Genomic DNA, 16,627 nt, shown 5'->3' with positions numbered 1-16,627 from the left:
CACAAGAGGAGCTTTATGAGCTTGAGCTTGTGCTGGAAGGTCGATGACAAGCTTTACTTTTGTCTTTATGTGTGTGTTGGTTTGATGTTTTTTCAATAATAAACTGGTTGAGTATTAAAGAAAATGTTGCTCTCAACTTTAAAATCGAAGTTTTTAATTTTTTTAAGGGGTCTTTTTGTTTATAAGAAGAAGAGAACTTTTAATTCCCTTGATTGGTTGATTTTTTTAAAACAAGTTACTTAATTGACTTCATGTTTAGAAAAATCAGTCTAATTTTTTTGAAACAATAAGATGATATGGAATGTATTTTTTTTCCAACATCACATAAAATTTGTTGTCCTTTGGAATTTGTAGTCGGCCCACCTCAAGGAGAGACTTTTTCAAGAATCTGAGAAACCTCCAAAATTATTTTTTTATTTTATTTTATTTTATTTTCTGTCGTAGTTGTTATGAAAAATATTATATATATGTAAAAATTTATAATAAATACTAATATGATATATATCTTGGTTTCTTCTCACTTTACATTGTCTCCAAATATCAAGACTTCTAAAAATAACTTTTTTCTTCATTAAACAAGAAATTTTTGTAGTCTTTTTTTACCATTACCATGTAAAGTGGGCTTCTAGATGTAAAGATCCCCTTGGGTTGATTTGTTTCACACCTTATAATTCATTCATATTAACATGGAGATTGTGAAGAGTTTTTGGTAATATAGACTACCAACTCAATGGGTGCCTTGGATGGCAGAGTAGACAAAACTAATTTCTGCAGATCATGACTGAATTCTGGTTGTCCATTGCTCAGTACACCAACATAGAAAATCCAAAGGTTGCAGTTTTTGTGTACAAACCAGTTGCAATTAGTTTGCTAAATCAAGGCCTGTATCAACTAATTCATTACAACCCACAAGTTGTACTCCAATTTCTGATGCAGTGACACAGCAAACAAAGCAATGAATTTAAATATCAAAAGTAGTCCAAGAGTTAACTGAAAAATCAATAATACTATATATGACTTCACAATTTTAAGTGAAGGATGCTATTGGATGCATGCATTTCATGCTGCCAAATTAATGACCTCAAATGTCACATCATTCTGTTCCAAGAGACTGACTCTAAGGTTTGATGGATTGACCACAAGGTGAGCAAGTCCAACAGATGTGGTACAAACAGTACAAGCTTGGGGGTGGTTTCACTTCATTTGGACAAAATTAGAATTCAATTACTAGAACAAAGTCCAAATTAGATAGCACACATGGGCAACTGTCAAACAAAAAATCAGCAAACTAATGCAACAGACACAAGACAACACAACATTAAAGAAAAATGACATTAAAGTGCATGAATAAAAATAATTGTACACAGGCATTTGTGGGGCTAAGAAATGGGATGGCACTAATCTTATGTGTTTTGAGCAACCACATGAAGAGTTGATGTCTGATAGACCAAGGCCTGCACTAGTGGCAGTCACTAGAAGCTCAGTGTGTGAATAGAACTTTTGACAAGGCAATGAATGTGCAATGATATGAAGACAAAAATCTTTCAGAATGAGGTTCCAATAATGTATACAAAATCAAGTATATGCCTCAAATACCTGCCATTCCAACAGTCTATATGATATATATATATATATATATATACATACACTAAAATAATAGCTGAGCTGCTTACATGGAAATCCCTAAGTTGTAGGCTCTCTTATGTGGCTATTAGATGACACTTGATTAGCACTATGACCATTTCTTATCCCTATATGTGTAGAGCTACTCTCATATATGGAAATCTAGGCCATTGACACACTATGACTTGTTTTCTTTAGTATGTAATCAACATATTGGCCTATCAAGTTAATATGAGTGAGATCGGAGTGTAGATTACAATGTACTAAGTTGAATATTGTTGTGTAGTAATACAACCATTAGGTAAAAGAAGAAATAAAAATATTTTATTATATTGTTGTGTAGTAATACAACCATTAGGTAAAAGAAGAAATAAAACCATTTTATTATAGAAGAGCTTAAATGAAATTATTTTAGTAAATTATCTTAGAAATATAGATAATAGACAAAAAGGTAATAAAAATTAATAAGTGATAATATTTCCTTCTTTTAAAAGAGACTTCTACTTACTTTGTAGGGGGCATGAATGAATCAAATAAAAATAAATGATATAAATAATTGATATATGCATCTTTAGGAAAAAAATAAAAAATATATTTTAGCAAAAATTACCTTAAAATACTAAGAATTAATATTCAATGAAGATCAATTGTAAACCAAGTTGAAATCAAAATTGTGCACCTATGGCAACTCTGGAGTTCTTTGGTTGATTAGAAAGTAGGATTTAAGAAAAAACTTATGAAAAGATTTTTGAGAGTTGATTTTATGTGATTTGAAGGTATATTGAGGTTTTGAAGGCTTTTCAAAGAAAGGAGTGTATTTAGTACATTTGGATTTTAAGAAATTAAAAGAAATTTACTAATTTGATAATTTTATGATTGTTATATTATATTTACAAATATTTTTTTTTTTAATTTGTCATTATGCTTCTTGTAAATGTGTGTAAATTTATTTTATATCAATTAAACAATTTATTGGATATATGAATCTCGAAGAAAGAGAATCCTTGATACACTCTTGTGTCACTAAAGAAAACTAGAAAGTCACTCAAAAGGTAATGTAATATTAACTAGAATGGCTATTGTCAAAAACAACAAGACTAGAAAGACTTGAAATAAGACTAAGGACTAGAACGGTATTGACAAGAGTGAAGAAGGCTTCATTCTTACCTCTACATATACTCTCTAACTAAGAGCTACATGACAATGTCTTATAGAACCTCCAAAACATGTTGACTTTGCTAGCTACATGTGTGAGCCTAAAATCCACCACTCTATGGATTTAGTACTCCACAACGAGCTCAAGAGGTAGAATGGAAGAACTCCCAATTATGAAATTGTTAGATTAATTAAAATGTGGGTGTTTGTAATTCAATTAAAATTAACGCCTTCCAAGCAATGGTTACGGATATTAAATTAAAACATCAGATGAAATTCACCATACAAAAAAAAATAAAAATATATATATATATATATATAAAAGTAATTAATTAAGTTTTTCTTATTAATTCACAATAAGAATAAAAACTTAATTTTAAATTAAAATTTAAAGTTAAAAGTTAAATTTAAAAGTTAAAGTTAAAAGTTAAAATTAAAAGTTAAAAATTAAAGTTAAATATTAAATTCAAAAGTTAAAGTTCAAAGTTTAAAAATTTAAGTGAGAATATTAAAAGTTAAAAGTTAAAATTTATTAGTCAAAAGTTGAAATGTGGAGATTACGAGTTACTGTGAAGATAAAAGTAAAAATAAAATAAGAGGGATAAAAGCGAAGGTACCTTGACAACACCAAGGATTGAAGGCAGCGACCCCCTTCTACTCCAAAATTTGCCAAAACATTTAATTAGCTCCAAATTTAATGATTCGCAAGTTGTTGCAAGGTTAACTTAAAGACGCTCCTGCCCCAACAAATCTCATTGCAATCTAGTGATCCAGTCGTGAGAATTGCTCCTTTGAAGTTGAGTGATTCAAACTGCCGCGGCGACCAACCCCCTTCACTTAGAAATTCGCTAAAAATTCAAATTGTCTTCAAATCCAGTGAAACGTATTCCCTTCAAAGCTTAGCTTACAAATCTTGATGCTTCCAAAATTTCAAATGAATCGAGTTATCAGGCACTGAGAAATGCCTTCCCAAACTCGATTAATCCAAACTGCAAAGGCAGTCGACCCCCTCACACTCAAAATTTCACCAAAAATTCAGTTCAACTCCAAATGGAGCAAACCTTACCTTGTTGGAAAGCTAAAAACAAAATCTACAACAAAAAAAATAACATTGGAACTAAAAAAATTGAGTGACTGATGGAGGAAAATCTGAGGCTCTTAAAACCCTTGGAGTAATTGAGAGGCCAAGGGAGCTATTCACCACAATGAAACGTGTTTTAAGGCCCAATGACTATCATTCACAACTCGAAATCCATGCACACCCACCCACAAAATTCAAAATGAGATTTAAAATCTAAATGAAATTAAAATTAGGATTTTTGGCCAAATTTTAACATAGCTTCGCCCTTCACAAAAAGAGGAGAGAGGGCTTGGAAAACCAAGACTCTCTCATACAATTGAGTGGAGGCTCGTAGAAGGGTGGCTACATCTCCACTCTTGATTTTTGAGATCCCTAATCTAGATCTATGGCCTTCATTCATCCAAGAGCCAATCTCGTTATCAAGGCTGATGGCCCTTGTAAGTAGTCAAGAAGGCATGTTTTTGTAAATCTAACTTCACTATTGTGTTCAAAATACCCTTTTAAGCAAAGATCGACTACTCACATGCCCCAATCCATACTCAATTATAATTTCCATGGAAGTTTTTACTTACAAGGATCTTGGCAATTTTTTTGTGAAATTCTTCAAAATGAGAATTTCATTGCTTCTCTTGTATTTTGAAGGAGAGGTTGCTGATCTTATTTTCTTCACTCCACGAGGTAAATCCGGTGCCACCATTGCATTAAAGAGACTCCCATTAAGTAGAAGAACCACTATGCCGCTTAAATTTGCCGAATTTGGAAGAAAAATCCAAAATTACTATTGCTAACTTCCCTAAATCTTTTAGACAATTATAATTCCAACCCCTAAATCATCTGAATGATTATAGACGTACTCATTGGCTTTTAGTCAATCCTTATAGTAATGACTAACAACCTCTAAATTATTAAACTAACTAAGTTCCTATTCTAATTTTCTAACTCTTGTCACTTTAGTCCTAATTAACCTAATTCAAGGAATTAGGCTATGATTTATACCATGAGGGGTTGTAGTCCTAAAAATTCTATAAAATTGAATTCTACTTATATAAATCCTAATCTAACATGTTTAATTATTATAAAATAGGAAAATAACAAAAATTTAAATTTTAGAGTATAATTGAGAGTTGACAACATGTCTTAACTTGTAAGATAAGTTATCTATATATACACCACATGGTTTGCTTGTTCCACAAGCTACTATATAAAGTTAACTTGTTCTAGAAGCTACCAATACATGGTTAAATCGTTGACTAAATTTCCAACCTACAAATACATCTAAAGTCAAAATCGCATCTATGAAGCTTCTAGGAAGCTTTTCTAGAAGACTTTATAAAATTAATCTATATTTATCTACTTCTATCTAATCATATAAGTAATTATTGAGGTAAATGTATATAACGGTGATATTGTTGTCTTTTCTAGGGATGAGTTCTACGAGAAGCGGTCTTCAAATGTTGAAGAAGTCTAAGATGCGGCAAATTGTATTTGCCACATACTTTGATCTTTTTTTTCTTTGAAGATGGTTGATAGGCCCTGTCAACCATTGATAGTGTCCTATACTAAGGTAAGAAGACTACTTTGTTATTTAATCATTGTTGAGGCTTTTGTAACTTCTTGCAAATAAAACATTTGAAACACCGTCAAGAGTTGTTCTTACCTCTAATAAAGTCACCAAACATCAAGAGTCTCTTCTAAGGTTGTGATATCAAATATGTTGTATCTTGCCATCTATTTGAAGAAGGACATGTTATTCTTGAAGATCTTCATCTCGATTTCATCAATTTAAAGGTTGTAATAATTGCAATGTCTCATTTAGTAACTCTGCAAATGAAAGCTCTTCAATTGAATCTGTTGATTATTGGTTTTTCATCTCTTTAGTGTCATAAATATATAGAAGCTACAAAATAAGATAAAAGATAGAATATTATCTTTCTTTGATCTTATTTCTTTTATAGCAAAGATTTTTTATTCTTTATTTTAGTTTTGATAGATTTCATTGATAAAAAGCTTCAACTCTCTTTATTTTATTTACAAGATTCTATGATGGCTCCTATCTGCATTCATTAATATTATATCTGCACCAATGAACAAGATATTTCAACCTATTTTGGTGTCGCTTTGAGTCTAAGACTACTTCTATCTTGCATTCTTAATTATTATCGACTTCTATAGGATGAAGTGGCATTTGTCTTCTTTTCAAAATATTCATTGTCTTATACGGCTCAAGAAAAGATATGTGAAATACAAGGTGGATCTTCATAGATTCTAATAGATATAATTAATAAGCAATAAGATTAATTTATTCATAAATAGAAAAAGGTCCCAGCTTATGATAGTCCAACTTATCACAAAGACGAGTAGTCTTGATATTGTGACGAAGTAACCATACCTTATCACCTATGTTGAATTGTGGTTGTACCTTGCAATAGGCATCTACGTTGGTCTATTGTCATTCTTGAGCTTCCTTTAATTATATCTTCATTGTTGTATGTAGCTCTAATAAACGATTTGCTAAATCTTTTACCTCAAGATTATTAACTTTTGAAAAGTCAAAAGTATCAAGTCATAGATGAGAACCATAATTGGCAAAGAAAGGTATTTGTTGAATAGAAAAATGTACCAAATTATTATATACAAACTCTACCAATGGCAAAAGAATTTTCCAATCATCTTAATGATAGTTGATGGTATACTTCAAATATTGCTCCAAGATTTGTTTCATCTATTCTATTTGCTCATCAATTTCAGGATGGAAAGCCAAAGAAAGCTTTATATCCATCTTTTGAATCTTAAATAGGATTTTCTAAAATCTTGATATAAATTAAGTCTCCCTATCCGATATACTATCCTTTGGTAATCCATGATAGCGATAGATATTGTCAATGAAAAGCTTAGTTATTTCTTCACTTGAAATAGATTTTTTACATAATAAAAAATGAGCCATTTTGGTGAAGCAATCTACAATTACAAATATAAAATCATATGAACTTAAGACTAGAAGATCCATGATAAAATCTATAGAAACGGAAGACCATAGTTGTTTTGGAATTGGTAACGGTTGAAGAAGTCCATAAGGTTGATGGCGAGGAGTTTTAGATCTTGTATAAGTATCGTATCATTGTACAAAGTCTTTGATTGCCTTTCACATTTGAGGCCATAAAAAATCTCTTGATATTAGCTCCAAAGTCTTATTGTATCCAAAATATTTAACTGCCAAAAAATCATGACAAGCTTGAAGGATACGTAATCGTGCCTCACTTTGTAGAATATATAGGTGATCTTTGAAATATAATAGGTTGTTCTTAAATTCAAACTTTGAAGTGTCATAGGACTTAAAAGAGGTATTCTTGATATTATGAACAAGAGGATTAGAGGACATACTTGATTGAATTTGCTTGACAAAGGTTGAATTAATAGTCAATGTTGATTTTATTGCTTGAAAATGAAAATACTCGAGCTTCAAGAAGATCATTCGTTATTGATCAAAAGATGCATTTGTTTCTTTAGGTGCAAGGTAAGAATGTGTAGAAAGGGCCTCTAATAGCCCTTCTTATTTTTTGGATTGATAAGTGATCTTGAAATTAAATCTAGATAAAGACATGTTCCAATGGGCTTGACAATGATTCAAAACATAGGCTAATATAAAGTACTCGAGGTACTTATGATCTGTATACATAGTGACTAGACTTCAAGCATCTTCTAGATAATGACACTATTCTTGAAATGAATCCATAATTATAAAGAGCTCTTTATTATAGAACTCATAATTAATCTTGGTTGTTGAAAATTTCTAGAAATGAAAAGCTATTAGGTGGAATTTGTCAACTGTTCTTATTTGTGACAATACAGCATCCATAGCAAATTTTGATGCATTTTTTTTTATAAAAAATATCTTCAAAAAGTAGAAGTAATACAAGATTGGTGGAAAAATAAACTCTTTGTTTAAAGCATCAAATGATACTTGTACTTCTTTATTCCACTCAAGTTTGTCTTTACAAGTCAAACATGTAAATGGAGCTACAACTTCAAAAAAATTCTTAATGAAGATTCAATAATAATTAACAAAGCTCAAAAAGCATTGCACATCTCATATTATTTTTGTAATCTTCCAATCTATAATAATTTGGATATTCTTGAGATCCATTATAAGATCTTCATTGGAAATGATGTATCTTAAAAAATCAACTTGAATAATGTGAAATATACACTTTTCCAACTTAGTATATAATCTTGTATCTCTAAGTTTTTGTAACATGCAACAAATATAAAGTTCATGTTTTTCTATATTTTTAGAATATATTAGAATGTAATCTAAATAACAAATAATAAAATTATCCAAAAATTCACAAAAAATATCATTTATAAGATGTTGAAAAGCACTTGGTGCATTCATGAGTCCAAAAGGCATGACATTATATTCAAAATGTCCAAACTTAGTTCGAAAAGTAATCTTCTATTCATCCCCTTCTTTGATATGAATTAAGTTGTATGCTTGTCATAGATCTATTTTGGTATAGATCTTTGTTTGATTGAGTTTGTTAAGAAGTCTTAAAATTAAAGGCAAAGGATACCTATTTTTTATGGTGATCTTATTGAGTCCTTGATAATTCACATACATCTACAAAGATCCATCTTTCTTCTTTAAAAATAAGGTAGGAGCCTTGGCTGGAGATTTAGAATGGCATATGAAGTTCTTTGCAAAGTTTTCATCAATATACTCTTTTAATGTAGCCAACTCATTATGCAATGTCGTACTTTAATTGTTTATAGTATGTAAAAATTACTTAGAACATATCATATGTTTATAATTCTTGGTATATGTTAGAATGGTTAATAGATTAATTTAAAGAGGGTAGATTTAAAAAAATATTTTGAATTTCATCTTTTTTTATTATAGTATTTAAAAAAATTATATGACCTAAATATTTAGTATGAAGCCTTGAAAGGAGTTTAGAGCCTAAAGATGAAAATCTTAAATAGTAAGAGGCTTATTGGGAGGGATGAAAGTAAGACATAGATAGATGAAGGCAAGGAATGGGAATCTTCATTCCTATTGATCAAAGGCCATGCCCAATGGGCTTCAAGGAGGGAGCCTAAGGCCTTATTAGAGACTAAGATTTCTTTCTAGAAATTATTCAAGCTTTGGAGGCTAGGATCATCAAGTTTAGATTTTTGGATATGGATTGGATGTAAATTTTGTGTGATATGAGGATTTTAATGAAGGAGTTATTGGTGTTCAAAATTAAAGTGTCAATTTCATACCTACTATGACTCTTTGGAGCATAAAATATATTTATAAAGAGAAAAAAAAGATTGGCAACTACGGTTGAAGAGAAAAATTCTTCAACTATACTTTTTATATAATATTTGATGAATTTGGAATTCAAATGAAGAAGTTATATAGGATTAAAGTCAAAGCATTCAAATCAAAGGCAGTAACTAAGTGATTTTATTCATAGTAATGATTGGAGCCATATCTTAAGTTTTTGGATGAATTTTTGGCTAAAACCTTTTAGAAAAGGTAGATTATTGTGTTAAAAAGCTATATACATAAGTTTTGTGGCATTTGAGTGTTTAGTTTGTGAGATATGAAGAAATTTACACATGGATGTATAAAACCTAGGATTTAAAGCTACTATTAGAATTTTGGTGATATCTTGAGATCCGCAATAAATTTATAGTTGAAATTTGTTGTGGTAGTTGTTAGAAGTACATCACTACTTTATATAAAATTTGAATATTTTTGGATGGTCCAATTAGAAGATATGAGTTTTTGAAATTCGTGAATAATACCCCACAAGGATATATAAGAATTTAGAGGTTTTATCATATTTTGGGTGTTTTTGGAAACTTAAGACTTATATATTTGGTGTAATAGCACCTAAAAGTATTATATGTATATAAAAATTTGGTCTTTCTTATCTCAAGACTTGATTGAGCAATTAGTAGCAACCAAGAGCCTAGTGCTTTCTTGAAGCAAACTCTCTCTATCCTGACATTGTCAAAATAAAGTAAATTGTTTTTGAATTCAAACTTGAAAGTATCATGAAATTTTGAAGAATTTTCTTTTATATTACAAACAAGAAAATTAGAAGACATAGTTGACTGAACTTGTTTAAAAAAAGTTGAATTAATAGTTATTATTGATTTCATTACTTGAAGATAAAATTGCTTTGACTTCAAGAGAATTATTAATTATTGATCAAAAATTACATCTTATTCTTTTGGTACAAATTAAGATTGTTTCAAAAGGACATTTAAAAAAACTTATTATTTTTTTAATTAATAAGTGAACTAATTCAAAACTTAACAATGACATGGTCTAATAGACTTGATAATGATTTAAAATATGTGTTGATATGAAATATTTGAGGTTCTTGTGATCTATTTATATAGTAACTGGATTAGAAGCTCTTTTTAAATAATGATGCTATTCTTAAAATGAATCTATAATTACAAAAATATTTTTTATTATGGATTTTATATATGATCTTAGTTGTTGAAAATTTTCTTAAATAAAAGACTATCAGTTGAAGTTCATCATTTATTTCTATTTGAGAGAAGGAACTTCAGAGATATTCTTAATAAAGATCCAATAATAATTCATAAATCTCAAAAATTATCATGAATATACATATTTATTCAAATAATTATCTATGTGATTAAATAGAATTAAGTAAAAAAAAGATTAATTTCATAATATCTTATAGAATAGCTTCTTAGAAGCTTCATAGATGTAGTTTTGACTTTACATGTATTTATAGTTGATTGATAAGTTAAAAACTTGGACAAATAAATTAACCTTGTATTACATGTATTGATAGCTTGTACGACAAGTTAACTATGTGGTGCACATATAAAAAAGTTACCTTGTAAGTTAAGATATATGTTCTACAAAGTAAACACATCTTAGAGGTCCTATTAAATATTATTATATAGCTCTTAGTTATATAGTATATAGAGAGGCAAGAGAGAAGCTTTTTTCACTCTTGTCAATGTCTACTTAGTCTTTAGTCTTATTTCAAGATTTTTTAAATTTTTTATCATTAGTTATAGCCACTAAAATTTAATATATTATCATTTTTGAGTGATTTTTTAATCTTTTTGATTGATTTAAGAGTGTATTGAATTTTCTTTCCTTGAAATTCACATCCTTGGTATTTTAAAAGAATGCAAAACGATTTTTCTTATTCTTTTTAAAGAAATGAGTGGATTATTTCACTTTTATTATTATATTTTGAAGGTTACAAACTATCCACCTTCAAATAAATAATTTAATTTTTTTAATACTTATTTTTTTCTTAAAAAAAATGGATCATTTTTTTTTGTAATTTTTTTTATTTGACATTAGAAGGTGCGGATTACCTTCCTCTAATTTAACTTTTGAATTTATTTGAACTGTCTATAGAAGAAAAAGTTATAGATGCTACTTTTGACAAAAATGAGAATAAATTTATAACTATCATAGATCTTTATGAATTTGGTAACATTCTTAAGATAGAAATTTCAAACATCATCAATTCCAATTCAAGAAGCACTATTCCAACACCTATAGAAGATGTTTAGAATCTATACTAAAAAATTATGCAGTTGAAGAAAGTAAGTAGATTTGCCTTATAATCAAATTTAAGAAGTTTAGCTTTTATAAGCACAAGAGAGACAAGAATTAGTATGCTTGAGAAGTTTGATGGTATAAGATCAAAACATCAAGGATTTTTACAAGAAGTTAAGATTGCATCCTTTCCAATATAACAATGGATTTATTCAAGTTAAGTTTAAAGGTGCACTTCTATCTAGAAATCTATATTTTTTTTATATATCTTTGATGAAAAAAGATTCACAATTATTTTATAATTTGAATTCATTTTTAAAAGTATTTATGATAATATTTGGAAAAAATGATTACAAAATGATAATAAAGATTGAACTTGTATTTTTACAACAAAGATTATATTCACCTATTATATATACTATTGAATTTCAAAATCTTGCTTACAATGTGGATTAGATTAACAAAGCCTTTATAAACCAATTTTAATATGGATTGAAAGATAATATTAAAGATCTATTTTAGACAAGGCAAAGAGCAAATTCATTGAAGTAATTTATTGCTTAAGCCATTGCATGCTATAATTGACTTTTTGAAAGATGCTAAGAATAAAGTTTTTATTGGAGAAGTATAAGTCATGCCATAGTCTGAAGCTTATTTGTTTAGGCCAAAGTCTATGCAAATTGATATAGTACATTTTAAACATTTTATTAAATAAGAAAAGATTCATCATTATCAAAAAGATTTATGCATATATTATAGAAGAGCTAAGCACATTGTTCAATATTGCACAAAGAAAAAATGTAATTATAAAATAACGAGCATGGATGCCAAAAAGAATGAAGTGTCAAAAAACAAGTTTCTCTAGCTATAATAGGAACTATGTGACTAAAATCTAATGTAATACTTAATAAATATCTTATTCTCTCTTTAGATCCTTCACCTTGTTTCATAATAGAATTTTTTTTAGAACCAAAAAATCACAAAGTCTTAGTCTTTTTAGATTCAAGAGTCTCAACTTGTTTTATAGATAAAGACTTTGTCAAAAAATAAGATATATCCTTAGTTAAAAAAACCAAACATATTCATGTAGAAATAATAGATGATTTTTTATTATCTTTTGGAGATGTTATATATAAAATTATCTCTTTAAATTTAGCAACTAGTGATCATAATAATTTAATAATATTTAATATCATTAAATCTTTTTTTAATCCAATTATTGTAGGATTATTATGATTAAAAAAAAATATAATCCTCAAATAGACTAGATTTCTTATAATTTTGATTTTTTCTATAGTTTAGCCAAAGATTCTATTAGGTAAGTAGAAATCCATAAAATCAATACATCCAAATTATTATTGGTAGATGCAAGAGCTTTCATAGATGCTACAAAAGAAGGATTAATTTTTATTATATATACCACATCTACTATTGATAGAAAAAAGATCTCAAATAGCATTCCAAACCAGTACTAAGATTATGAAGACATTTTTGAAAAAAAATATAGATATTCTTTTAGATTACTATTCTTATGATTATTCTATTGATCTTCAAGAAAGTGATCAACTACTATTTGAATCAATCTATAGTCTATTACATAATGAATTGACTACACTCAAAAAGTACATTGATAAAAATTTGGCTAAAAACTTCATATACTATTCTAAATTTATAACCGAGGCTTATATCTTATTTATGAAGAAAATAAATGGATCTTTGCAAATGTGTGTAGACTATTGAGGATTCAACAAGATCACCATCAAGGATAAGTATCTTCTACTTTTGATTTTAAAACTTCTTCATCAATTGAATCAAATTAAGAATTATATAAAAATAGATATTCAAAGAGCATATAATCTTGTACATATTAAAAAAAGAGATGAATGAAACACTATATTTTGAATTTGATATGGATATTTTGAATATAATATTATATCTTTTAGAGTCACAACTGTATTTATTGCTTTTTAACATCTAATTTCTAATATTATTTATGAGTTTTTTTGATGATTTTATTATTTATTATTTATTATTTTAATATTTTAATCTATTTAAAGAATTCAAAAAAATATGAAGTTCATATTTGTAGTGTATTACAAAAACTAAGAGATACAAGATTTTATGCTAAGATGAAAAAGTGTGTACTTTATATTATTCAAGTTGACTTCATAAGACATATCATTTCAAATGATGGTCTAATAATAGATCCAAAGAAAGTTCAAACTATCATGGATTGGAAGATTACAAAAATAATTAGATATGTATATTATTTTTAGAGATTTTTTAATTATTACAAAATATTCATCAAAAACTTCTTTCAAGTTGTAGCTCCTCTTATACATCTGACATGTAAAGCAAACTTGAGTAGAGCAATGAAGTTGAAGCATCTTTTAAAGCTTTGAAGATAATTTTTATTTCTACATCAATTTTATATTTTGTTAATTTTTTCAAGGTATTCTTTGTAGAAATAGATATATTAGACCTTGCTATAGATGCCATTTTATTATAAATAGAAGCAGATGATAAGTTCCATCCAACATCTTTTCATTCTATGAAATTTTGAGCAACCAAAATTAAGTATGAAATCTATGATAAAGAGAATTTTAAAATCATGGATTTATTTCAAGAATTGTATTAGTATTTAGAAGGTACCTTGAGTTTAGTTATTGTATATACAAATTAGAAGAACCTCAAGTACTTCATATTGATATGTATTTTGAATTATTGCCAAGCTTGTTAGAACATGTCTATATCAAGATTTGATTTCATGATCACTTATCAATTTGAAAAACAACAAAGTTTATCAAATGCTATTTATAGAAATTTTTATCTTACATCAAAAGAAGAAAATGCATCTTTTAATCAATAAAAAAAAATTATCTTAAAGCAAAATTATTTTTATTTTTGAACAATAAAATCAACATTGATTGTTAATTTAATATTTCTCAAGCAAGTTAAATTGAATATATCTTCTAATCTTCTTATTTATGATATTAAAAATAATTCTTTCAAATCTCATAATTGTTTTAGATTCAAATTCAAAAAAAAATCTATTCTTCCTAATATATTTTTTAAAAATATATATCTATTCTTCCGAAAAGCAAAGCATGATTACGTATTTTTAAGTTTGTCATGATTCTCCAAATATTAAACAATTTAGATACAATAAGACTTTAGAATTAATATCTAAAAGATTTTTGGTGATCTCATATGTGAAAGGTAGTTAAAGAGTTTTTACAATCATGTGGTATTTGTTCAAGATCCAAAATTCCTCATCATTGAATTTTTTAACTTCTTCAAACATTATTTATTTCAAAATAATTATGGGCTTTTTTTTTCTATGGATTTTATTAAAAATCTTTTAATTTCAACTTCATACAATTTTATATTTGTGAGAGTAGATCATTTTATCAAGATGACATATTTTATACAACATACAAAATCTATTAGAGGTGAAGAAATAATTAAGCTTTTTTTTGACAACATCTATGGTTATCATAAATTGCTCAAGGATATTATATTGGATAGGGAGACTCAATTTGTATCAACATTTTGGAAAATCCTTTTTAATATTTTAAAGATGGACATATAGCTCTCTTCAACTTTTCATTGTCAAACTAATAGACAAAAAAAAGAGGTGAATGAAGTCTTGGAGTAGTATTTGAGGTGTACCATCAACTATCATCAAAATGATTGAACAAGTATTTTGGCATTGGTAGAGTTTGCATATAATAATTTAATATAATTTTCTATTCAACAAACACATTTCTTTGCCAATTGTGATTATCATCTATGACTTAAAAAATTTTACTTTTAAAAATTGATAATCTTAAGATAGAAGATTTTTCAAATCATTTGTCAAAACTATATACAATAATGAAGGTCAAGTTAAAAGGAGCTCAAGAATGACAAAAGAATAATATCAATGTCTATTGCAACAAATAACCACAATTCAATTTGGATGAGAAGATATAGTTACTTCATCACAATATCAAGACTTCTTGTCTTTGTAACAAGTTTGATTATTGTAGGCTTGAATCTTTTCTTGTTTGTATATAAATCAATCTTATTTTTTATTCATTACATCTATTGAAATCTATAAAGATCTATTCCATATTTTATGTATATTTTTTTGTGCCATATAAGGTAGTGAATATCTCAAAAAGAAGATAGTTATCACTTCTTCCTATAGAAGTAGATAATAATCAAGAATTTCAAGTAGAAGAAGTCTTAAATTCAAGGTAGTACCAAAATAGGTTGAAATATCTTATTTATTGGCATGGATATGATATTAACAAATACATATAGAAGCCAACAAATAATCTTATAAATGCAATAAAGAAAGTTGAGGCTTTTCATTAATAACATCTTTCAAAACCAAAATGAAGAATAATAAATCTTTGCTATAAAAGAAAAAAAATATTAAGAAGATTGCATTCTACCTTCTATCTTTTTTTATAATTTCTATATATTTGTAGTTCTAAAAAAAATAGAGAATCAAAAACCAATAGATTTAATTCAAAAATTATTGTTTGCTAACTTATTAGACTAGACATTGCAATTGTTAGAATCTTTAAGATGACATAATCAAGATGAAGATCCATAAAAATGACATTTTTTTTTTTAAATAGATGATAAGATACAATATATATGATATCCCGACTTTAGAAGAGATTCTTGATGTTTGATGATTTTATTAGAGGTAGAAACAATTCTTGATAATATCCTAAATGTTTTATTTGAAAGAAGTTATAAAAGCCTCAAAAATAATTGAATAATAGAGTAGTCTTTTTGCTTTAATATAAGACACTATCAATGGCTAACAAGACCTATAAACCATCTCCAAAGACAATAAAGATTAGAATATGTAGAAAATATAATTTATTACATCTTTAATTTTCTCAATATATGATGATTGCTCTTTGTAGAACTTGTCTCTAAAGAAGAGATTATACCATTAACATATGTATTTATTTCAATGATTATCTATATGATTAGATAGAAATAAGTGAAAATAAATTAATTTCATAACATCTTCTAGAAAAGTTTTTTAAAAGCTTCATAGATGTAGTTTTGATTTTATATGTATTTGTAGATTGATACATTAGAAACTTTGTCAACAAATTAATCACATGTCTTAGGTATTGATAGCTTATGGAACAAATTAATTATAAGGCATACATATAAAATATTTATCTTGCAAGTTAAAAATATGT

Source organism: Physcomitrium patens, chromosome 4 (genome assembly GCF_059467195.1).
Source record: "Physcomitrium patens ecotype Gransden chromosome 4, ASM5946719v1, whole genome shotgun sequence".
Classification (NCBI taxonomy): domain Eukaryota; kingdom Viridiplantae; phylum Streptophyta; class Bryopsida; order Funariales; family Funariaceae; genus Physcomitrium; species Physcomitrium patens.
This window is presented reverse-complemented; position numbering follows the sequence as displayed.